The sequence below is a fragment of the Macrotis lagotis genome, chromosome 4, assembly GCF_037893015.1.
Source record: "Macrotis lagotis isolate mMagLag1 chromosome 4, bilby.v1.9.chrom.fasta, whole genome shotgun sequence".
Lineage (NCBI taxonomy): Eukaryota > Metazoa > Chordata > Mammalia > Peramelemorphia > Peramelidae > Macrotis > Macrotis lagotis.
Window position 1 is genome coordinate 197,266,234 of NC_133661.1, and position 26,738 is coordinate 197,292,971.

The window sequence follows — 26,738 nt, forward strand, 5'->3', positions numbered from 1 at the left end:
CTTGAATTTCTCAAATGTTTAGAATTGCTTTAGCTCCTTTTTGAATTCTGAATATTTATGTGATTTTAGGGATTTTTTTTCTGCATAGGATTCCTGGTATTCCAGGGAAGACTACTTTATTCATAAATTAATTCAAGTATTTCTTGAGGGATTATTGTGTAAGGCCTTGTGCTACTATCTACCTTGTGCTATTCTAGATCAGTGGTGTCCTTAGATGAGCAGAGGGGAGGATACAACTAAATGATAGAATGGGGGGAGTCTGACCATAGCATCAAATTAAATTTTTCCTCCAATGGTGACAAAAACTTTTGGCCTTAGAGTATATAAGAATAGTTTTCTAGAGGAACATGCATTTGAGCTGCAGGTAGAGTGGTAGAATTTCTGCAGGTAGTTTTGTTGGGTAGGGAGGAGAAGGAATTCCTTACAAAAGAAACTATGAAAAATGCATGAAACTGAGGGGATGATATCTAAGTTGGTTGGTATCCCAGAGATCTAACCTTTCACTTTCAATATGAATCCCCTCTAAATGGTGGTCTTACATGCCCTGCTAAGGAATTTTTGAATTTTATTCTATAGACAGTTGAGATCCTTTGAAATACATTTGAGCCAGCAATTTCATCAAAGCTAATGGGGAAGTTTATTAGTTGTAGTATGTGATCCAGTTGGAGAAGGGCTATACTGGAGACAGTTCCAGTAAGATTTTAGAATAGTAGAGAATGGCATAGTACAGTAGCAATAAAAGGAAATGAGGAATGCTATATTAGTAAATTCCACTATATTTATCTGTATTAGAATATAGAATGTATGTTAGCAAGTAGTTGTTTATATTGGTTATTATAGCACAAATGTATTTTTAGCTTTTGAATTATTTTTAAAAGCATTCTTAGAATGCAACTTTTAAAAATTACTTATTTAGATTATCTGAAAAAAAGAGGAATTTGCTAGTATGAATTATCATTATTTCTACATATCACATTAGACCCAGGTATGTTTAAGATGGAGATAAATGGGGGGAGAGAAGAAGCAAGTGGTTAGAAAGGATAATTTGGTACTTTGCTCAGATTTCCCTGTGACTCTGTCATACCAAGGCTACTGCAAATAGCTGAAGCAAGAGAGAGTTAATTGCACTAATACTTTGACCCTCAAATAGTTGAGAGATCCAAGTAATGGAAATGGATCAAATTGTATAGAGGGGTAAAGCTTATAAGAGCAAGTAGAATGAGAGCAAAAGTTGTACCTTTAGTGTTGGCGCCTGGGTAGGCTCGCTCTCTCTCTCTCTCTCTCTCTCTCTCTCTCTCTCTCTCTCTCTCTAGGTTTTTTGTTAAAGCAGTGGGGTTAAGTGGCTTGCCCAAGGCCACATGGCTAGGTAATTATTAAGTGTCTGAGGTCGGATTTGAACTCAGGTACTCCTGATTCCAGGGCCCGTGCTCTATCCACTACGCCACCTAGCTGCCCCCGATAGGCTTTCTTTATGTCATCTTTTTGTATTAGTTGGTTGAAAGTGGTTTTTTTTCCTAATTGAAGTCTTCATTCTTGATATTCCAGAGCACAAAAATTATGCAAGGAAATTAAAGAAGTAAAAAGGAATAAAATCTTTTGAGTTCTACAGTTGAGTAGAACTAAGTATTGGACAGACCAGCTGATATTGCTCTTAATTTATTGTGCATTCTGGCAGGCATATGAAATGTAGATAGATATTTTTCATACAAATACACTGAAGTTATAGGAATTAATATTAAGATTATTTCTGAGATCCTGCACTAGTGATTTAGCTATCACACCAGAGCATGAATAAATAGCAGGATGATCTTGGGAGAAACAAATTGAGGGTTTGGATTTTTGTTTAAGACCCTTTCTAACTTTTCTAAATCTATGACCAGAATTAAGAGTTTGCCTAAACAGGAAGGTTCTAGGAGTTAACAACGATGTGGTAGTCAGTGAGGCAGCAAAAATAGTATCAGTGAGCAGAAAATATTAAAAAACATTATCATGCTTTCTCCTTTCCTTTATAATCCTTATTGTTCAAGGATCCATTGATGTGTGGCATCACAAAAGATTCTGTGTGTACAACTTACCCCTGAAAAGTTAGGTTGGGGAGATCAGATGTGCTATTTTTAGATAGTTTCACAAAAATCTCCCCACCCTATCTAAAAATAGCATATCTGATGTCTCTCAACTTTTACAAAATAAATTTATTTGAGAAAAGTTCCCTACATATAACACAATTTTAAGTTTTCTTACTAGTGACTTTTGTTTTCATATTGCTTTCATTTCTATATATATATATGTATATGGATACATGTATACACATGTACATATATACATATGTGTGTGTCTTTTTCCTCATACCTCTACTCCTCCAAAAGATTTCCCTTTAACAAATAGTAATAGAAAGGAGCAGCTCAGCAAAACTAACCATTATATCAGTCCTATACTCAGTGTCCCATACCCTTTTCTGCAGTTAGGGGAATGAGTAAAAGTGCAGCCCCAGTGCATAAAGGTGGTGACCAGAAAATCCAAATCGTCAAACAGGAGTCAAAAGATGGAATTCATTGAAAAGAAAAAGATTTAACAATCTAGAGAGCACACTGGAATGGGTTGGGCTTTAGAATAGGATATTGGATATGTGGTATGGGAATGGGAAGGAACTTGGGCAAGAATTGTTTTTTTTATTTTTTTGTTTCTATATCTCCAGAAACACTGGGATGAAATTTTGATTTGAAAATCAGGTCTTTTGCCTTTCATTTCCACAATTAAGTCAGATAGTACTGACAGTGACTTAATTATCACACCTTCATTTCTTTGAGTACCACAGGATATGGTTTATTTGAACCAGAAAACTTAAATTCATTAAAGGCAACCTCATACATGATTTCCCCTTACTTGTTGCTTATATTGACTATTAACAATTTTTACTTTATTTTTTAATTTACTTTATTAACTATTTTATTTTAAGATCTTTCTTCTTTGCAGAGAAAACAAAAACAAAATCATTGAGCAACTCTACTTTGCTTTAATGATAGTATAATACTTCAATAGTTGGAGGAACCAGTAGGGGAAATTGTATTCTGGATCAGATTTTCATTAAAAGGGAAAAACTATTAGAATTGGAAGAGAGAAAAAATTGGGGAACAATGGAAAACAATTCTAATGAAGAAAAATGGAATTTGACTGAAGAAAATAGGTGGTTAAACAGAAAACTCATTAAACATACTTTAAATTGAAAATTTCCAGAAGACTTTTTTTAAAGTCTTAAAAAAAATATATCTAAAAAGGATAGAATGGTAATAGAAAGATGACAACAGGGGCGGCTAGGTGGCATAGTGGATAAAGCACCGGGCCTGGAGTCAGGAGTACCTGGGTTCAGATCCGGTCTCAGACACTTAATGATTACCTAGCTGTGTGGCCTTGGGCAAGCCACTTAACCCCGCTTGCCTCGCAAAAACCTAAAAAAAATAAAAATAAAAAAGATGACAATAAAGAGATGTTTTTCAGAGAAAACTGGGAATATGATATGAAATGAAAATGAAGCAAGAATTACTAGATAAACAACTTTTACAATGACAACATCATTGTTAAAGAAAAACCCCTTTGAATGACTTTAGAGTAGTGACAATCAGGACTCCAAAGAAACTGGTGATAAAATGGTTTTTTTTTTTTTTGAAAGGCAATGGGGTTAAGTGGCTTGCCCAAGGTCACACATCTAGGTAATTATTAAGAGTCCGAGGGCACATTTGAACTCAGGACCTCCTGGCTCCAGGGCTGATGCTCTATTCCACTGCGCCACCTAGCTGCCCCTGATAAAATATGTTCTTACAAAATGGACTATACATTTTCAGACATGACCAATGTGTGGATTTGTTTTTCTTGATGGCTTATTAAAATAGAGGGTTTTGTTTTTTAAGGAGTGGAAATGTGGTGTGAGGGAATAGGAATGGAGAGTATTGAGACCCTCTCAAAAAAAGAAGGGAAAAATGACTAAGATACTTTTTTTTTAAGCACAGATAAAGAAGGAAATTTAGGAGATATAGACAAACAAGGCAGGTTTCAACTAATATGTTAATGTCCTTTAAAAAAATAAGCCAGGAGTACCTTAGTAGTGCTTCCCTGGAGTCAGGAGAACTTGAGTTCAAATCCAACTTCAGATACTTAGCTTAACCCCATCACTTTGCAACACCCCCCCCCCCCCCCGCCCATATGCCATATCCAATAGAGGTCTGAGACTTCATATATAAATCCTCTTTTCCTGTTCTGTGTAGTTGAACATATTCATGTTTCTTGGTGTTAAGTTAAAAATAGCAAAAATCAAAGCTAACTGTGAGATTCTCAGATGAAGTAAGGGGAAAGGGCATTCTAAGCATAGGGGCTATCATATGCAAGAAGAGTGGAATCAGACTAAGTGCTTTTACAGTTCTCACCTGATCCTCACAACAGCTCTGTATGTCAGGTGCTATTATCCTCATTTCACAGATGATGAAACTCAGGCAAACAAAGGTTAATAAGGGAGTTAGTTACTCAGAGACACAAAATTAGTAAGCTAGGAGGTGTCTGCAGCTGGATTTGAATTCAAGTCTATCAGTGACATCAATGTGTGAAAAACAGCAAAAAGGCCAGCATGTTTCAGCCATAGTGTGGGGAAGGAGAGTGATGATGCAAACTGGTAATCTGGGAAGGTGTTGTGGGTCTACTGGGAAAAATACATTAAGCTTGAGTTGCTGGTGGAAATGTTCAGGAGTGAAATTAGGGCTGAATCTATAGATAATTATATTCATCCATATAGAGGTTATGACTAAAAAAATTGGCAGCAGATGATGTACAGTAAGAAAGAGGACAGGAAGGGATAGAGCATTGGAGGATACTCTTTTAGTTGGGAGATAGATGACAATCCAGCCCTGAAGATTAAAGAATGGTCAGGCAAATGGGAGAATCTTGAGAGAACAATGTCATAGAAGCCCAGGGAAGAGATTAAACAGGAGGAAGGGGGTGGGGTTGGATAATCAGCTATGTAAAAAATAAAAGAGAAGACAAAAAGATTGATAGCGATAGGTATCATTGGTCATCAGATTTAGCAGATAAAAGATTATTTGTTCCCTCTTTGAGAGAGAAGTTTCATAGGAGTCTTGGTCAGAAGTTGCTAGGGTTAGTTAATAGATGAGTCAGGATATAAACAAGAGTCATCTAGTATACTGATATTTTTTGATTGACTCTGAAATGGAAAATTGATTACAAGATGGTGCTTGAAAGAATGACAGGCTTCAGTGAGAATTTTTTTTAAAAAAACAGTAGAGTAGATCTGTAAGATAAATGTTAGGGAAGACCAGTAGATGAGAGGTAAAATATCAGGTGGGTGGAAATGAGGTTAAGTTGAGAATGATACAGGAGCCAAATTCCCTGAGGAAATTGTAGGGAATAAAACAGCTGTCTTTACCCTAAAGAAACCATCTAATGGGTGGGGGATAGGGGGGAATAAGGAAGGGATATAAAATATATGTGAAGTAGTAGAAATGTATATTGGAATGTCAATAAGTACCTCAGGTCACATACTATATCAGGCACCTGGGATATAGAAACAAGGAACTTAAATTCTTTCAAAACAGATACTTATGGGGCAACTAGATGGCACAGTGGATAGAGCACTGTCCCTGGAGTCAGGAGGACCTGAGTTCAAGTCCATCCTCAGACACTTAATAATTGGGCAAGTCATGTAACCCCATTGCCTTAAATAAATTTTTTAAAAAAAATTTAAAGATAAAAGCTTTTTTTTTAAAAAAGAAAGATATTTATAATTCTGTGTATGCAAACTAAACAGTATGATTTCGGTGAGGAGAGGAATGGAATCTGGAAGGCTTCATTGTAGAAGATAAAATATGAGCTAAAATTTGAAGGAAACTTCGTATTGTAAGGGTGGAGGGGGCAGAGCACATTACAAGCATGAGAGGGAAAGCATGTGCAAAGGCATGGTGACCATCCAGATTAAGGTGGTATGTTATGTGGGGAGAGAGAAGGGGAAGACCAATGTAGGAAAATTAGTAATAATAGAATGATCCTGGAAAAGTATTTATTCTTAGTGGTAAAAGAATCTACTGTAATTTACTGAGCAGAAGAATGATATGGTCAAAACTTGTGCTTTAGGAAGATTCTTTGGTAGCTGTTTGGAAGAATAGTGGAGAAGAGAGATTTGAGGCAGAACAGTTAGTAGTTCAACACAGTCCAGCTGAAGAGCAATGAGACCCTCAGCTTATGTAGTGACCATAGGTGATTGGAAGGAGAGTAGTGCTTTTATCCTTTGGAAAGATTCAGTTCCTTAAGAAATTGAATGAAGAAAAGTTAAAAAAAAATGAAAAAAATCATTTTTTTCCAACTAAGGCATTGAGGGAAGATTTTATGAAAATGATTTAAAAAATTACGGAAAGTACCCCATTATGTATGTATGAAATATAATCAATTGATTCTTATTTTTAAAAAATAATGAGTAAGATCACAAAACATAAAAGGAAGAGAAAACAAATTTGTTAATTGCTGTGATTGACAATGAAATAAAAATATTCAATCTTGTTTTGGTCATCAAGCCCTAAATACAAGAGTAATGTAAAGGTAATAAAAGCAGTCTCCAGTTATTTATTTTATTTTTAAAAATTCACTGACTTTATTTTTAGTTAAAACAGAAAGAAAAAATTCTAAAATAAAATTCAATATTCTAAGGGAAAATGGTTTTTATAAACCAAGGCAGAAGTAAAAAGTGTTGAAAATTTTATCTTTCATGATGAATATTCTCAATTATTAGCAATTCTATTACATATCAATTAGTAGTCATAAAATGTAATGTCTTTCTTATTTAAAAAAGTATAATACTAGAGTAAAATTGACCTAAATTTTTACATACAACAAAAACAGACATTTCAGAAAATTTATGTCATGGTTTTCTTTTAAGGAGAAAGGGACTCATCGCAGCAAAAAGTTTCGAGGACTACTTAAAATTGGATTATATGCCAATCCAAGCTACAGTACTTTGTTTTCAAAGTTTATTTATGTATTTCTTGTCTTCCCAATTAGAATGTCAGATCCTTGCAAGTAGAAAGTGTTTGATTCATTTTATTTGTATACCCAGTGCCTAGAACATGGTAGGCATCCTGTTACTTTGATTGAAAACTCTTCCTACTAGTGCTCATCTTATATTCAATTTAAGACTTATCACCTAGACTTTCTTCTTCATAATTCATAATTTGGGTCTATTACCAGATCTTTGTTTGAGGACCATCTTAGCTAAGTTCAAAAAGATCCATCCCAGAAGATTAGATACAAACTGATAGAAGAATTTGTGAATGTGTTTTGTTCTGCATTTATGTAGACACTGTATCTTCACATTAATATGGAGTACCTATTTTAGAATAGAAAAGAGGGTTTTATATTCCAAACAATATGAATACTGTTTGAAAGTGAATTTTTTTCCTTACAAAAAAGAAATAATTTGCTAAAATTACATATTAAAAACAATTCTGTATTTTATAAGTAGATGTTTAAAACCAAATGACTATGGCAAACTTCACTACCTGACACTTGTTATAACTCTATGTAATTATATTTAAAGTTGGTGGCTAGAATAAAGTACATAGTAGTTTTAAAAATATATCTATAATGTATATATTTTTCCTAAAACAACTGTTTGGTTTGTTTTGAATAAGACAAAAATGTACTCATTTTTAGCATAGTTTATTTTTAAATATTTCTGGCAAACAATGTAACAGTTTGGTGATGGGAGTTTTTTCCTATTGCTCCCAAAATATCTTGGGAAGTTTGAGTTATTAAGTGACCACGGTTTCCCTTTTTTGCCCTGTAAAATTTTCATCTATGGAGTAATTTCTAAAAATGTATGCTTTTATGACAGAAGAATAAAGGTTGTATAAAACTACCAGTAGCTTTTCACATGTAAAAGAGAATAAGAGTCTATTACTTGCTTACTACATATTATACCAAATAGATTACTAGAGATTCTACTGGATGTGTGTGTGGGGGGGGTGTGGGTGTGTCCCAGAAATGTCAAAAACTAGACCCTGTTTATAGCCAAATTGTTTCCAGCAGCACTTTTTCTAGCAAAAGCTGATAGAAGAGTAAGTACTCATGGGGTATGAGTAAATGATTTTGCTAAATTAATGAAAGTATATTATCATATCCTAAGAAATTGTTAACATGAGAAGTTCACGTGAATATGGGAAGTTGTTTGAAATAATGTAGAGTGAAGAAAACAGAACCAGGAGAATGAATTCAGAATGATTATACTGACATTACACCAAAAGACAACTGAACTCTCCACTCTTATTCTCTATAGTTCCTACCTCAAGGAACATTTTTGACACAAACTTATGTACACTTTTAACTTGCATTTCCTTTTCTTCTCTTTCACCTCTTAGTCAAGTTTCCAAGAAAACAAAAAAAAAATGTATTCATGAATTTTTCTGGCCCTACCACAGTTCCATTTGAAATTCAAATGAACATAATCATAATTAAGTATTAGTTTCAGCTGAGTAATATTAGTGATCTCCATATGAAGGAAAAAGAAAGTAAGTTTAGAAAATATATTAGCTATAACAAAGAATTCATATCAAACTCTCTAGAAATCCACTTCAGAATTTTCCCTGGTCTTTACTTTTTCATTCTGCTTTTGCTTCAATACTAACAGTCAAATTGGGTATGGGAATGAGGGAAGAAAGAAATAGTTATTATTTAATTTTATGTTTTCTATTGTTAGTACCATTGTAATTGTATTTTTAATAATCATTAATTTATAACAAGTAATTAAGTACTATGTAGGTTCTAAGCTAGCCATCATTTCTGTCATAGCTTCTATGAGGAAAAATTTGGACATAGTCTTTTTGGAAGTTAGAACTTCCTTTATATTGAATTCCATCTTTTCAGAAAAAGAATGCATCTTACTTGTTAATGGTTTGCCTCAAGTTTGCCCACAAAAATGCCTTAAAGATATTTTACTGTGTGGTAAAGAAATTCTCATTGCATGTTGTTGGCTATGGGTGGGGGGGCAAGAAGAGGAAATAAGTGAAGAATAGTTGAGAATGACATTAAAATTTTTTTTAATTTTCATAGGAAAACCAGTTTATGTGCATAAATAGTTGGTGTGGACTGTATGCATGGAAGCAAGGGAAAAAGCTTTTTTTAAATGCCTAATTGGTGCCAGGCACTATTATCAGGAGTTTTACAAACATCTCATTTGAACCAACAGTCTTAATAGGTCAGTACTATTATGATCCATATTTCCAGTTGTGAGTACTGAGGCAAATGGGTTAAATGACTTGTCACAAAACCAGTAAGTATCTGAAACTGAATTTGATTTCAGGTCTTCCTTCTTCAGACCCAACATGCATTGCACCACCTGTCACCCTACCTCTACTGATAAAGTGTCCCCTCCTGGTATTTTCTAATAAGATCACAGTTGTTACATGAACTGTAAATCCCTGATTAGATCCCGTTTGTTTAAGAGTATAAAGCAATTGGGCAGCTAGGTGGTGCAGTGGATAGAGCACCAGCCCTGGAGTCAGGAGCACTTGAGTTCAAATCCAACCTCAGACACTTAATAATTACCTAGCTGTGTGACCTTGGGCAAGCCACTTAACCCCATTGCCTTGCAAAAAACCAAAACAAAACAAGAGTATAAAGCAATCTATTGTATAATCTTCAAGCTCATCACTCATCATATTCAAAATAGAATTCATTTTCTTCTCCCCCCCCCTCCCCAGGAATATACCAGAATTTGTGAACAGAACTGTTTCTTCCCTAGCATTTTTCTTCTCAATTCTTGAAAGTTAGACTGGTACCAGATTATAAAAAGTCTTTATTCTTAGGGAAAGAAGTTTGAACTTTATATTCCATGGGCAAAAGGAAATCACTGAATTGTTTGGGGGGGGGGCGGTTAAATTGATACCTTTTTTGCTTTTTTTTTACAGTACCAGAATTTCTCCCAGTATCTTTCCCCTGACCCCCATCCCCAAACCATCTCATATTACGAATATTTTTTTAAAAGAAAAGAAGAAAAAATCAACATTCAGTCATTCTGATTGGTGCCAGGCACTATATCAGGATAAATAAATAATCTGATAAATAAAAAAATCTGATAAAAAGTCATAAAATAAATGCAATGTGCCAACTTGGTGGACCTCCTACCTCTGTAAAGGAGTGGAATGGATATTCAGTTTCCTTCTTGAAGATCATCTTCTTTTCTTTGTAATTTTGCAACATTTAGTTTTGTTTTCATTTAGAGTATTATAATAAGGGGCAGCTAGGTGGCGTAGTGGATAAAGCACTGGCCTTGGAGTCAGGAGTTCCTGGGTTCAAATCTGGTCTCAGACACTTAATAATAACCTAGCTGTGTGGCCTTGGGCAAGCCACTTAACCCCATTTGCCTTGCAAAAACCTAAAATAAAATTCTATTAAAAAAAGAGTATTATAATATTCTGTTGTAAATAGTTATCATTCATATTTTTTCTTGACTCTATTTTCTTAATTTTATATCAGTTCATATAGATTTTTCTGTATTTCTTATAATATATTTTACAGCATAATTATAATCTGTTGCATTTATGTAACCCAGTTTGTTTAGCCATTCCCCAATCAGTGGGCCTTTCTAATTCTTTGAGATCACAAAAGGTCATACTTTAAATTTTTTATTCTATATGAGGACTTTCTTTTAATTAATGGCCTTCTTGAGGTATATATGCAAGGTAGTGGAATTTCTGGATCAGAGAATGAGGATATTTTCATTCATTTATTTGCATAATTCAAAACTGCTTTTCAGAATTGTTGTACTAATTCACAGTTTCACCAGCAGTGTACTAGTAGTGCCAATCTAATCTCAGTCTAATCCAACACTGACTTTTCCTATCTTTTGTCATCTTTGCCAATTTGCTGGATTTCAGAGTTGTTTTGATTAAATTTGACTTTTTATTATTGATTTGGAGCATTTTTTAAGGCTAGGAGAAGGGAAGATATTCTGAAAGAAGACAGGATTTTAAAAAAAAGATCCCTGAATTTGGCATTTTAGGTCATACTCATAGCATCAAAGAGTTGGAATGAAGTTTAGAGATCATCTACTACATTGTTTATTGTTATCCTTGGAAATTGAAAAGGATCACAATGGCGTGATGTTGGAGTCAGTGTACATATGGTGTGTCCAACTATGACTGATCAAACCATTATGAACTCAGAAGGCTCTGCCACAGGTCTGGCACTATAGTCTATATGAACATTTGGGAAGGAGATATCTCTAAATTTGTACATTTCATATTTCTTTTGGGTTAATACAATTCTGTTTTGGTCATAGAACACAATGACTTCTTTGAGGACATGCCATGCTAGACATCCCGCAGAGCCAGTGTCTACCATGTCACACAATAGATAGGAGAGTTCTTCAGAGAGACCTTGACAGTCTTATATCACTTCTTCTAACTTCTTTGTAAGGGGCTTGACTTGTAAGGAATTCTTAGTAAAATAGTCTTTTGGGCAAATGTATGTTCAACATTTAAACAGCATGGCTAGACTTATCAGATTTGGACTTTCTGCAGTAGAGTTTGAATGCTTGGCAGTTCAGGTAAGAAAAGGACTTCTGTGTCCAGTACCTTATCTTGCCAGATGATCTTCATAATCCTCCTGAAGCAATTCAGTTGGAAGCTTTTCAATTCTGTGGCATGGCATTGATAGACTGTCCAAGTTTCACAAGGATATAAGAGTAAGGTTAGTGCAATTAGACCTTCATATGGTAGGCAGCCTAATACTTCTCTCCCACATTTTCTTTTTGTAGCCTCCCAAATACTGAGCTAGCTTTGGCAATATACATACATCAGCCTCATTATCTATATGTATATCTCTGGAAGGTAAGTGAACTTATCCATAGCTGGGGTGCTGTTGGCTGGTAAGACAACCTCTGTTTTCTTGGTATTAAGTGTCATGCCAAATTTATCACAACTGTCAGAATCAATCCATACTCTATTGCTTCTCCACCTCAGAGGCTGCATTGAGTGCCCAGTCATCTCTCTAAACCTATCTGTCCTATACAGGTTTCTGTGTAGAACATAGTGTTTGTCAGTCCTGTGTTTGAAGATCTCTGCTGAGGAGAATTTGGGTAATAGATTATTGGGCTCCTCTATGATACAGTCTTCCATCCTGTTTTACTAAACTGCATGTATTATTGGTGACTGTAGAAAAGGTTTGGTCAGAAAGGACCCAAGCTGGAATTCAGTAATATATCAGGAGAAAGAGAGAATGATAGCTGTGAGATGGGATAAAAGAGTCAAGAATTACAAAGAACTGTGCCCTTCTGAAGGTATATGGAAAGAAATCAATAGAAGGGGAAAAGGAGATGATGCAACTAGGTTCTCCAAGGGAATGGGATCAGGGGTTTGGGTAAAAGAATGAGTTTTTGTTGAAAGATAAATATATTTCTCTGGGGCGAATAGGGAGGGGAGGGATGAGGAAGAGGATTAGAGGTTTTGGAGAAGCAGTGAAGGGGGTGCAGTAGTCCAGGCTGGATAGTCTGGGTCTTAAGGGAATTAGAGGCTTTCATCTTCTGCTGTAAAATGGGGATTGCACAAGTATTAGAAAAGCAAAGCTATGAAAGTCCTGGGGGAATGAGATGAGAACAAAAGCTAATACTATTCAACATTTGGTCTGTGTCCTGGGTTGTCATCTTACAATCGTCCCATTAGATTCTCCCAAAAATCCCAAATAGTAGGTGCTGTTGTAACCTCCATTTTACTAGATGAAGAGACTAAGGCAAATGAAGGTTAAGAGACTTGCCCAGACCACACAACTAAGTAAGTGTCTGGGGCTGGATTTGGACTCAGGTTTTCTGTCCAGGCCCAGATTTCTATCCATCATACCACTTAACTGAAAATAGTGTAGAACAATTGTTGAGCAAACAGCTAGACTCTATCTCTGATGGTAATGTCCAGTGAATTATAGTCAATCTTAACTTGGGATTGGAACCCAGCATGTACCGTGACTGCACAGCAATGGGATACTGACTAGAACCTTTCCCATATTGACAGAACCAGGAGAAAAGTTTTAGGCACATTTTTAAAATGCAAACTATAGTTTGAAAAGTGGTAGCAGGGAGGTGGAGCCAAGATGGCGACAAGAACGGATCATGTCTTAGGCTCTCTCTCATAAATCTTTGAAACTAAGGACTCTAACTAATTTTTTTGAGAGACAGAACCCACAGAGGGGCCCCAGTGAGGCAGTTCTCCTACTCAAGGTAACCTAGAAAACAGCAGAAAGGCTCTGCTCCTTGGGGTTGTAGGGGTGACCTGCCAGAGCTAAAGAACTTCAGCCTCCTAGAGGCAGCCCCAGGGTACTGGGAGCCATTTCTCACAGCAGTGGAGGAGTTTCCTGACCTACGCCCTGGGGAGTATCAGGCACAACTTGGGGGGAAAGCAGGGGACCTCTGCCAGAGTGAGCACGAGAAGTCCAACCCTCAGAGCACACATCAAGCAGCTTGGCCAAGGCAGTCCAGATCCAGGAAACAGAAGCAGACGGAGGTGGTAAGCAGGAGCCCCCAGGGCATGAACCCAATTGAACCTAGGGAGGGGAGTGAAGACACACTTCAGAGTTCTGTCCTCTGCCCCTGGACCAGGATGCTGGGATTCTGATCACATTCAGATACTGATTGCAGTCTAGGCCCCCCCAATAGAACAGCAGGGCCCCCTCCACCTCAGCCCCGTGGCAGAGGGGGGGTGCATATGGTCATTCACAGACCAGGAGGGAGGACAGAGCCTCACACACTGAGATCCTTGTGGGAGTGTCCCAAAAGCTCAGGAAGCACCCCCAAAATAGGCTTAGGCTGGGAAAATGAGCAAGCAGAGAAAAAAGAGGAACACCATTGAGAAATATTTTGCATATGAGCCCAAGAAGGATCAAAACACTCAGTCTGAAGATGAAGAAGCACAAGCACCTGCATCTAAAGACTCCAAGAAAAACAGAAATTGGGCTCAGGCTATGACAGAGCTCAAAAAAGACTTTGAAAATCAAATGAGGGAATTAGAAGAAAAACTGGGAAAAGAAATGAGAGAGATGCAGGAAAAACATGAAAATGAAGTCAGCAGCTTAGTCAAGGAAATCCAAAAAAATGCTGAAGAAAATAGCATGCTAAAAACCAGCTTAGGTCAAATGGATAAAACAGTTCAAAAAGTTATTGAAGAGAAGAATGCTTTAAAAAGCAAAATTGGCCAGATGGAAAAAGAGACAAGAAAACTCTGAGGAAAACAAATCCTTCAGACAAAGAATAGAACTCAGGGAGATTGCTGAATTTATGAGAAATCAGGACTCAATACTTCAAAACCAAAAAAATGAAAAATTAGAAGAAAATGTGAAACATCTCATTGAAAAAACAACTGATGTGGGAAACAGATTTAGGAAATATACTTTAAAAATTACTGGAATACCTGAAAGTCATGATCAGGAAAAGAGCCTTGACATCATTTTCAAAGAATTACTACAGGAAAATTGCCCAGATATCCTAGAAGCAGAGGGCAAAATAGAAATGGAGAGAATCCACCAATCCCCCCAAGAAAGAGATCCCAAAAAACCAACCCCTAGGAATTTTATAGCCAAGTTCCAGAACTCCCAAGTCAAAGAGAAAACATTACAAGCAGCCAGAAGGACACAGTTCAAATATCATGGAGCTGCAGCCAGGATCACACAGGACTTAGCAGCAACTACATTGGAAGCTTATAGGGCTTGGAATGTAATCTACAAGAAGACAAAAGAGCTTAGAATGCAACTGAGAATTAACTACCCAGCAAGGCTGAATGTCCTCTTCCAGAGAAAAAGATGGACTTTCAATGAACCAGGGGAATTTCAAATGTTCCTTTTGGAATGGCCAGAGCTGAACAGAAGGTTTGATCTTCAGATACAGGACTCAGGTGAAGCATGGAGATTGGAGGAGAGGGGGAAAATATGAGGGACTTAATGATGATGAACTGCATGTATTCCTGCATAGAAAAATGACACTGATAATACTCATATGAACCTTCTCAGTTAATAGAGCAGGTAGAGAGAGCTTTTATAGTTGAAGCACAGGGGAAAGCTGAATTTGAAGATAAACTATGGTGTAAAAATGGAGTCAATAGATAAAAAAGGGAAATGTAATGGGAGAAAGAAAAAGGAGAGCGGGAATAGGCCAAGATATTTCATATAATATGATTTTTCTTTATTACAATGAGCTATTGCAATGATATGGAAGGGGGGGAGGCAAGGGGGAATGAGGGAATCTTTGCTCTAATCAGAGGTGGCTAGGAGAGGAAACAGAATATATACTCAATGGGATATAGACATCTGGAGTAAGAAGGGTGGGGGTACAGGGGGAAGGGAGGGATGTGAGTGATGGAGGAAAGGATGTACCATGGTGGGAGAGTGGTCAGCTATAACACATTTTCTTTTTTTACTTCTTGCAAGGGGCTGGGAATTGGATGGCCTGTCCAGGACCATAGGGCCAGGTGGATGCTGGGCCTAAGGTGTGGTATGGGGGTTAAGGGCCTCTTGGCCCCAGTGCCAGGGATCTGTTTGCTGCACCACTCAGCTACCCTACAGCAGAGTCAGAGTGAAAGGAGAGAGAAAATATAGTACATGGTAGTGGAGAAATATGAAAGGAGGGAGTTGCGATCAGCAATGGCAATGGTGGAAAAATATGGAAGTAACTTTTGTGATGGACTTATCATAAAGAATGTGGTCCACCTGCGACAGTTGTTGATGTTGGAACAAAGACTCAAGCACATTTTTTATTATTATTATTTGGGGGGAGGGTGCAGGGCAAATGGGGCTGAGTGGCCTGCCTGGGGCCACATAGCAGGGTGATCTTTGGGTGCCTGAGGCTGGATTTGGACCTGGGTGCTCCTGACTCAAGGGCCAATGCTCTGTCCGCCACCCAGCCACCCCTACTATTATTACTATTTTATTTTATTTTGGGTCTTTTTTTTTTCTTTTTTTGGTTTTTGTAGGGCAGTGGGGTTGGGGTGGCTTGCATGTCAGACAGCTGGGTGATTCTTGGGTGTACGGGGCTGGATGTGGGCTCAGCTGCTCATGGCTCCAGGGCTGGTGCTCCATCCATTGCGCCACCTGGCCATACCTACAATTATTACGATTATTTTTTTAATTTTAATTTTTTCTCTCCCCTTTACTTGATCGCTCAAGTGAGTCTATATTTTGGGGGGAGTTTTTACTCTTAAACAAGAATATTTCATTAATGTATAAACAATTATTTGTACAAAATGAGAATAAATATTAAGTAAAAGAAAAAATAAAAAAAGAAAGGTGGTAGCAGAACTGTGTATGATGAATGGAATTTGGTGGTTATGGATACAGGACTTGGAACAAAAACAAAAGAGCAATAACAATATTTTTAGCTAAAAAGCCTTCATATTCCCCCAAATCTCCTTCAGTTGCAGAGTTCCTTTCACTACTGCTGCCCTCAACAATTCCCATAACAACTGTGGGCTCTTCATTGGTAAATTATGTCTTAGTATATGTTTTCTCATGTCATTTGTAATTCCCCTTACTCCCAATAAATGTTACTCTCCCTCTGCCTGAAGGATCACTCTTTCACATGGAAGCTTCTCAAGCGAATCAGTCTTGACAGTATCTGTAAGTCACCTTGAAACACAAGTCACCACCATTCTGACTAACTTATGTCCATGTTCCTGGAAGAGAGGATTCAGGTGATCATTTGGTTGTCAAGTCTAGAGGTGAAGGGAAACCCTAATCCCTTCTCTTAATTAGTTATGTATTTAAGATCCTTGGATATTAAGAGGAGGAAACTTAAAAATAAAGATTTCTTAACATATAATGAAATATTAGAAAAAATAGCAGAATTGCCAAAACAATAGTTTGAAATAAAAATATTACAGTTGATTTTTTTATATTTTCAGGTGTAATGAATTGTAGTACAACTATGAAATCTGAAGCCCTTCTCTAATTTCACTCTAGATAGTTTCAACAGGAGTGTCTATTACTAGAACTATGGGAACATTTCTGCCCTCCTGTTTCAATTAAAAAGATTTAACAGAATGGTAATTATTTTTGTTTTTAGCTATTTGACCTTTCATATTTATTGGGATGGCTAATACAACATTTAACTTAACTATAGGGAAAATATCTGTCTAAAATGTATTTTACACTTTCCAACCTTTAAATTTTCTTGATGACTCATATTTGTATTATTGTAAATACAGTTAGGCCCTTCATACCTCTTGGCATAAGTAGGGCTTTGTCTTTACTTTTAGTGATCTCAGGTTTCTGGGCTTTGAGCTGTTACATTCACTTTTTATAATTTTTCTCTCTACTCAGTACTACTGATATTACCTACTTAGTGAAGCTCTCTTTCTGATTTGCTATTTTATCTGCTGGGAAGAGAGAGAAACATAACCAATCTGGTTTTTAAAATCTATGACTTTAAATTAGAAGTTCATCCCTGTGATTTAATAAAGTTCATGAGCAAGTATTATATTTAGTGGATTGAGTACTGGAGTTTGGAGTTAGGAAAACAATTTCATTCTTGATTACAGCTTACTATTAGTTGTCTAACCATTCTAACCATCTGCAGATCATTTAATTTCTGAGTCTCAGTTTTGATATCTATAAAATGGAAATAATATAGAAGAGGGAAAGCATTCCAGGAACAGCCAGAGGAAAAGTCCAGAGCTAAGAATGGAGAATCTCATTTGTGGAATGGTCAGGAGGCCAATGTCTTTGGATTGTTGGAAAGGTAGGAGAGGACTAGGTGATGAAATGCCAGTGTTTTGTATTGGTTCCTGGAAGCAATAGAGATTCACTGGAGTTTATTGAGCAGAGGTTCAATGCATTTATTATTCTGTACCTTAAGTCTATCATTCCTCTGGCAGGAAATAAAAAGTATGCTTTATCATCAATCCTTTGAAAAATTTTTTTATTTTCATTGTTCAGAGTTCTTATACCTTTCAAAGTTTTACATTTTTTTGTTCTGGTATACGTTGTTCTGCTTCTGCTCGTCTTTCTGCCCAATTTTGTACGAGTTTTTCCCTAGGTTTCTCTGAAATCTCCAATCCTCTTACAAATAGATACAAACAAAAAAAAAAATAAAAATAAAAAAACAAATAGATACAAACTACCGAAACACTCCTTGAACACTACCTATTTTCCATTATTCCATTTCCTTTTTCCTCTATTGACCCTCTAATTCTATTCTTCCTTTCTGCAGTCTTCTCTCCTAAATCCTGCAGTTCCTTCCTTCCTTCCCTGACTGTCTCTCCCTCTCTCTACCACAACTACTCTAAGCAGGATTTAGGAGGGGAAAAAACAAACAACTTTATAGATTTTTCAAAGTTGTGAGAAATGCCAATGAATATCAAAACAAACTTAGGTGGATCTAGAATCTTTTATTAATTATATAAATATTTTATTTGTTTTCCAATTATGTACAATGATAGTTTCTACTGATCATTTTTTACAAGGTTTTGAATTTTACAATTTGCCCCTCCCTTTCTTCCCTCCCCATCCCCCCACAGAAGGCAATCTGATGTAGTCTTTACATTTGTTTCCATGATATGCATAGATCAAAACTGAATGTGTTGAGAGAAAAAACAGAAGAAAGAAAACATTAGAGATGGCAAAATTATGTAATACAAAAGACAACTTTTTAAAAATTGAAGATAATAATCTTTGGTCTTTGTTTAAACTACGCAGTGCCTTCTCTGGATACAGATGGTATGCTCCATAATAAATCCCCTAAAATTGTTCCTGATTATTGCACTGTTGGAATGCACAAGCCCATCAAAATTGATCATCACCCCTTGTTGTTTTTAGTGTGTATAATGTTCTTCTTCTGCTCATCTCACTCAGCATCAATTAATGCAAGTCTTTCCAGGCTTTTTTGAAATCCCATCCTTCATGATTTTTCATAGAACAGTAGTGTTGCATCACATACGTATATCACAATTTGTTCAGTTATTCCTCAATTGATGGACATTCCCTCAATTTTCAATTCTTTGCCACTACAAATAGAGCTGCTGTGAATATTTTCATATATGTGGGATTTTTACCCTTTGTCATGTGAATCTAGAATCTTATTGATGTGGGCACAAATTACAATCCATTCATGTTTTCTCCTGTGCCACTTTTATTTCTTTCTCCTAAATCCTACACAGAGAGTCTTAGGGACCTTTCTTTAATTCCTCTGACATGTGTTTTGTTCTTCAATTAGCAAAAATCTATTTCCTTTCCCTTTTACCAACCCACTCCACTCCAGACACATAAAGATATTGATTTTAGCTAGAAAAGAGTTGAGATTGTGCGGTTAGGTGGCGCAGTGGATAAAGCACTGGCCCAGGAGTCAGGAGTACCTGGGTTCAAATCTGGTCTCAGACACTTAATAATTACCTAGCTGTGTGGCCTTGGGCAAGCCACTTAACCCCATTTGCCTTGCAAAAACCTAAAAAAAAGTTGAGATTTATAGTCTCTTAGGCTTTCTTACTCAACTTGTTTAGATCTGTTGGAATGCAAAACTGTTTTCACCAAAGACTTTTGACATAATTATATACTTCCTCCTCTAGTCTTATAGTCACCTTCCTAGAACTGGCTCCAGCCAGTCTACATACAACAATTACAGTCAACTCTAACCTGGTCAGGTTTGCTGGTTTTTGTAAATAGATGAAAATTAAATGTCTTTCTTGATACTGACTTCCATGAACAACTTTTGAGTAGTTTTGATTAAGAATGTGGTATTTAATTAATTATATAGTTTTTAATTAAATGACATACACACCATAATTTTAAATTAATGTTCAGAACTATTGAAACCAGTAGTTCTATCCTGTTTTAGTCTTTAAAAGGGACAATATTTTTCATACTCTTTAATTAGAACTTGATGACCAAATTAAGGTTTGATGATAAATGGTGATATTTTGTTGTTGTTATTGCTACCAGGATTTATTTTTTAAAAAACATTCTTCCATGAACTTGGAGAGTCATATTCATAATGATTACAACAACATATTTGAAAATGGTATTAAACAGCACCTATCTCAGATTGAGCACTATGACCAGTTATGATCCCACAAAGCAGATGATGAAACTCACTTTCATCTTCAAACAGGTTACTGGGAAGGGAAAGACAACCAGGTGGTAAAAGATAATTGCATATTCTACCAGATAATTATGTATGTTTTACAAAATATAATAAAACACAATTCATATAATAGTTTCTCTCTTAGATTGATTTTTTTATTTCTCCAAGTTAAAAATTTTTCAAGTCTTTAATTTGTTTTTGACATTTGATGGATTTTATGTTTTCAGATTCATGTAAATTTTGTTAAAAACAAATCTAAACAAACTTGGGATGAAGCATTGATAAGAACTGTTTTGAAAGCAATGTGTGGAATTACCATATACTTTTTTTTTAGGTTTTTTGCAAGGCAGTGGGGTTAAGTGACTTGCCTAAGGCTACACAGCTAGGTAATTAAGTGTCTGAGTTCAAATTTGAACTCAGGTCCTCCTGGTTCCAGGTCTGGTGCTCTATCCATTGTGCCACCTAGCTGCCCCCTACCATATACTTTTAAAAAAACAAACAATAATGAAACATATTTATGATTTCCCATACAGCCTTCTTTATCTTCTGCTATATATGTGGAAATTCTCACTCTCTATTGAAATATTCTAAAACAGACATCTTTATAAAAATTAATAACTACGTAATGATTATATTGTAAACTATTAGGTAACCATTTTTCAAAAGAATATATGAACATCTGTCTATGAAATAGGAGAGTGGAGCCATCAAGATTATTTTTACTTGTATTTACTCTCTTTCTAGCCATCAAGTGTCATAGAACCCTAAATAACATACTATAATGACTATCATGTTCACACGTTTTGAGAAGTTCCCAGCACAGCAAGAAGTTTACTTAACTATTAGTGTTTCTCACTAATAAACTTGGATTGGATTTCAGATATTACAGGCATAAATTAAATATCTCAAAAACTATGTTATTAGTCTCTGGAAGCCAGCAAAGAGTAAATAGCTTTAATTATTCATTTCCTCTTGGATCAGATATTTCCTGATAAATGAATTACCAAACCTATTAATAACTCCTAAGGGGCCCGCTAGGTGGCACAGTGGATAAAGCACCTGCCCTGGAGTCAGGAGTACCTGGGTTCAAATCCAGTCTCAGACACTTAATAATTACCTAGCTGTGTGGCCTCGGGCAAGCCACTTAACCCTATTTGCCTTGCAAAAACCTAAAAAAAAAAAAAAAGAACTCCTAAGGAAGGTCAGGTAAACTAATTCCTTTTACTAGATCAGTAATTAGTAAATGACACTATATTGGCCTGCAAGTTTGTTTCTCTACCAGCATCCTTAAGTTCTTAAACTTAGTAAATTACTTACCTGGCTGTATTGGTCTCCAAGATTATAATTATTTGTCAAGAATCATGTATCCCTTCTACAACTGGTTAAATATGTCAGCCATTTTGTGATATTAAACTCCTCTATGTAGAAATTAGAAATTATTCCTTAGTTAGAAGAATCAACATAGTGCCATGGAAAAATAAGGATTTTATTCCTGACCCTATATTGTGCTGATGTATCATATAAATGTCTTTTATGACCTTACCACTTAACTCTGTCTTATAAAATGAGATGATTGGACATCTTTGGTCTCTAAAAATTCCTTTTGTCTCTAAAATTATTTTATTCTACACATTATTTAGGTATGAGTACTTATACTTTGATTCACAATTTCCTCATTGTATGCCCTCTGTCAGCGTACTCATCTAACTGTATATTTTCGTTCTATGTAATTTTTGTCCACTTCAGTCTAAATCAAGGATCTGCACAAGAGATCTGGTGTACTTAATGCAAGTCTTAAAATATTTTGTGAATATCATTGCTTTTCTTAGGCTACATCTCTGTTGTGTCATTCTCTTTCTATATTATGCATTAAGTATTATGGATCTCACATGACTAGAATAAGCCTTTTTTGCAAGACAATGGGGTTAAGTGACTTGCCCAAGGTCACACAGCCAGGTTACTTAAGTCTGAGATCAAATTTGAACTCAGGTCCTCCTGGTTCCAGGTCTCATGCTCTATCCACTGGACCACCTAGCTGCCCCTCAAATAAACCATTTGGAGAATTTTCCTACTTACTTTGTTTTCTAGCTTTGAGTACAGTATGATTGATATTCATAAATAGTTGACTATCCAGTCAGTAAACCAATATTTATTGAACATTTACATTGGAAATAGCAAATAGATTAACTATGAAGAGATATAAAATTTTGTAATTATAGACTGTAAATGCTGTGAGTATTCCCGTGATCAAATATTAATGGTAGAAATTGCTTCTATTGCTTTTGTTTTTCTACTACAAAGACTTTTCTGGTTTATAAGTCTTCCCTTTTCCTGTTTCCTAAAACTACTAGTGCAAAAATAGCAATAATTATTCCATGTTATATATTAGAAAGCAACATATAGATTAAACTAGAAACCTTTAAAAGGGTTCATCTTATCAGGCTTTTGAATATAGGCATAATGTAAACATCTGTTCTCAAAAGCAAATTTCAGATATAAATTTTCAATATATAATATTGGAACCTAAAATTGAGAGAGGAAATTGAGGAATTACTTTTTAATGTATTTAATTAACAAAAGAACCAAAGCATTCAAATGTTTTATGCCTCTGATAAATTTTTATTCATTCATCAGTTATATATCAGTTTCCTAAGTAAATTGTATATTGTATGGTGAATTGAAGCTATAGCTGCAGAAAAAATAAAAACAACATTACTTAAGTACAAAAAGTAATTCCTAATATATAATGTACAGCTTGGTTCAAATATTGTTCTACTTTTCATGATATTAGAATCAAAAAAGGCTGTAAGAATTGCTTTAATGGTCAGCAATATTGGAAGACAAATCTTAAATAGTTTGTTTTTCTGCCTCTATGAATTTTGAAATGACTTTTTCTAATAATTAGTTTTTTCTTCATTCTGATTATTAAAAAGTAATTTTGTTTCTTAAATCTGAACAAAATAAGAAGTTTTTTTCAGTTCTGTAGATAAAAGGTATATGCAAAAATTTGTGTTTACTTTTTAAAATTAGTTTGACATCTTTTCACATTAAATAGCATGGCTTGTTAGTACATATTTTTTTTAGATGGAACTCTAACTTGTTCAGTTTTTTAAAACATAATAAAATAGCACATATTTTGTCAGAAAAGGGTCTCAATTATATGTCATTTGGCAATTGTAGACTTCTGGAGATTGCTATAACTAAATTGCTTAGGAGGATTTAAAATTTGATATGTATGGTAAGTTCTCATCTGAACATTTGAAAGACTTACCTTTTCTAATTTGTTTGCTAGAATGGAGAAACATTTGTAGAAGGATTCTGAACTGCTTCCTAATTTAATAATGTTTTAGATATCCTGAAATTTTTTAGAAACCAAATGATTTTAATAGTTTTCATTAATTTATTGTTTCTTAGATATAAATTACTTCCCAGGGGCTGCTAAGTGGCGCAGTGGATAGAGCACCCACTCTGGAGTCAGGAGTACCTGAGTTCAAATCCAGCCTCAGACACTTAATAATTACCTAGCTGTGTGGCCTTGGGCAAGCCACTTAACCCCATTTGTCTTGCAAAACACTAAAGATAACTAAATAAATATATAAATGAATAAAGTACTTCCCCTTCTCTATGCCCTCTTACCCCAGGCCCCCCCCCCCCCCATATTTACTGTTATAATCATGGAGATTGGAAGAATACAAATAAGACCAGTTTCCTGTGGTTCACATCTCTGGGAACATAGCCTACACCCACAGATAATCTCTTTGAATGTCGCTATATGAGAGTCCTGAAATATTAGTCTCATTTTTAACAAAGCAGTTATGCTACTGAAAGAGAGGGATTTGCAATTATTGTAAATTTTCTATATTACGTAATAAATTTCTAAATGTTTTCTCATCTCACTCTTGACAAGAGTATTTGAATGTGTCTTCTTGCCTTGTCATATATGTTATTATATTTTTAATATTAGCTGCTTTTTGTCAGCATTAAATTAGAAAATTCATTAGCAATAGTAAAAAAGATAATCCAAGTCTCCTGATTACAAGGTATCATCTCTTTATTCACCATACCATACTGCCTCTTCAACCTTTGACTATTGACTTCTGATATGTATACCAGGTGACCAGACCCCAAAGGCAGTTAGTTGTTTTAAGTTATAGAACAGATACCTTTTGATATTAGTAGAGGGAGTCCCTTTCCAAGTAAGTACTCTCTACATTGATGAAAACACAAGTCCAATCCAAAAAAAATGAAACCACATCCTTTATTCCATTGCTTCCAGGCAGATTTGATATCTGTACAGTCATCCTTCACTAAGCAATTTATTTTATTATTGCATCTGTTAAAATATGGAAGTACTTAATGAGATTTCTTATTTAAAGCTTAAGTCTTTGGTGAAAATGTGACTATTAAGTGACTGTTCTAATATAAAAATCTTCTTTTACTTAAAGATAAGTCCACACTCTGGGAATTTACACTTTTAGGACAAACATCCAAGCATAGCATGCACCAAAAAAAGGGGAAAAAACCCTGAGATTTAAAAAAAAAGTTTTAACTCTCTTCTTACTATACTTTTGAGTACAAACCTTTAATTTACAACAAATTGAATCCAAGGCAGTTAATGCATGTAACTAAAGTACTCTTCCATGGGACTTCCTGCCAAACAAATTCTCAGTTACTGCAGGATTCCTCAGGGGAGAAAATATCCTTAGTTCAGGGGATAATTGGTAGATCCACATTCCTAAAATTTTATCTCAAGCATCTCCACTATTTTACTTACTTTTAATAGCTAGCACATGGTGAGTTTAAAGGAAATATTTACTGAAATGTAAGAACAATAACTACAAAATATCCTCCCACATCAACCTTGGGCCCACTCGCCCACAAATACAGTGTCCATGAGAACAGTGGGCACATACAGGAAGGAAGGAAGGAAGGAAGGAAGGAAGGAAGGAATAAGCACTAATGCTGAGGCATATCTACAAAGAGTGGGACACATATGTAGGAACAATATAGCCAAGGAAACTCATACTGTAGTACTGCAGAGCCTTAGTCACCTTGTCTTATCAGTGTCCTTATCTTGCTCTCATATAGGCATGGTGTCTCTGCTGGGCAATTCAAGATCTCTGAATCCCTGTATACAGCTATAACCGTTCCCTGCCAGGGCTTATAATTCTGTCTTGTTTATCCTAATTCTCTTCTCTATGCTAGAACTGGAAGGGGTTCCTTTTTGTTAAAGACTACCAGAGACATTGCTGATGTTTGGTTAGCCAAACTACCCTCTAATTTTTCATCAGGTAGATCTTCACACCTCACAGAAAAATAACAAAGGAAGAACTCTTCTTTGTACTTTAACACCTTGTTTGTATTATTTATTTCTCAATACCTGTGATGAAAAACCTTTTGGGCTGAGGGAAAAGAAAGAATCAAGAGTAGTCTGATTAATTCTCCCTTCACTCCTATCTCCCACAGAAGGATTAAATATCTTTTTGAATCTCAGAGTAAAAATAAACATTAACCAATTATATTTCTCTTTAGGAAGATAACTCAGTTTATATAATAAAATCTTTCTTCCTTTTTGGCACTGATTCTATTGAATTCTAGCTACAAATAGCATATATTTTTCAGAACAAGTCATGGTTCTTGAAAGGAATACATTATAAATTGTCAGTTATTTACAAATTAAAATGCTATAAAATATTCTTTAGCATTTTCTTAGTACCTCTAATCCAAGGTGCTTTTTTTTAATGCTCATGATTTTTTAAAATTTATTTTTATTAAAGATATTATTTGAGTTTTACAATTTTTCCCCCAATCTTGCTTCCCTCCCCCCACCCCCACCCCACAGATAGCACTCTGTCAGTCTTTACTTTGTTTCCATGTTGTACCTTGATCCAAATTGGGTGTGATGACAGAGAAATCATATCCTTAAAGAGAACATAATTCTCAGATGTAACAAGATCAGACAATAAGACAATCTGGTTTTTTTTTCCTAAATTAAAGGGAATAGTCCTTGTACTTTGTTCAAACTCCACAGCTCCTTATCTGGATACAGATAGCACTCTCCTTTGCAGACAGCCCAAAATTGTTCCCAATTGTTGCACTGATGGAATGAGCAAGTCCTTCAAGGTTGAACATCACTCTCATGTTGCTGTTAGGGTGCAGGGTGTACAGTGTTTTTCTGGTTCTGCTCATCTCACTCAGCATCAGTTCATGCAAATCCCTCCAAGTTTCCCTGAAATCCCATCCCTCCTGGTTTCTAATAGAACAATAGTGTTCCATGACATACATATACCACAGTTTGCTAAGCCATTCTTCAATTGAAGGACATTTACTGGATTTCCAATTCTTTGCCACCACAAACAGGGCTGTTATATTTTTGTACAAGTAATGTTTTTACCCTTTTTTCCTCATCTCTTCGGGGTATAGACCCAGTAGTGGTATTGCTGGGTCAAAGGGTATGCACATTTTTGTTGCCCTTTGGGCATAGTTCCAAATAGCTCTCCAGAAGGGTTGGATGAGTTCACAGCTCCACCAACAGTGTAATAGTGTCCCAGATTTCCCACATCCCTTCTAACAATGATCATTATCCTTCTTGGTCATGCTGGCCAATCTGAGAGGTGTGAGGTGGTACCTCAGAAAAGCT

The 26,738-nt window shown here is 35.7% G+C and overlaps 1 protein-coding gene across 1 annotated transcript in view; it reads left to right on the forward strand.

Annotated features, from left to right (window-relative positions):
- SPRED1 (sprouty related EVH1 domain containing 1) overlaps nucleotides 1-26,738 on the forward strand; it is a 136,178-nt gene that overhangs the window by 71,708 nt on the left and 37,732 nt on the right. The window lies entirely within an intron of this gene.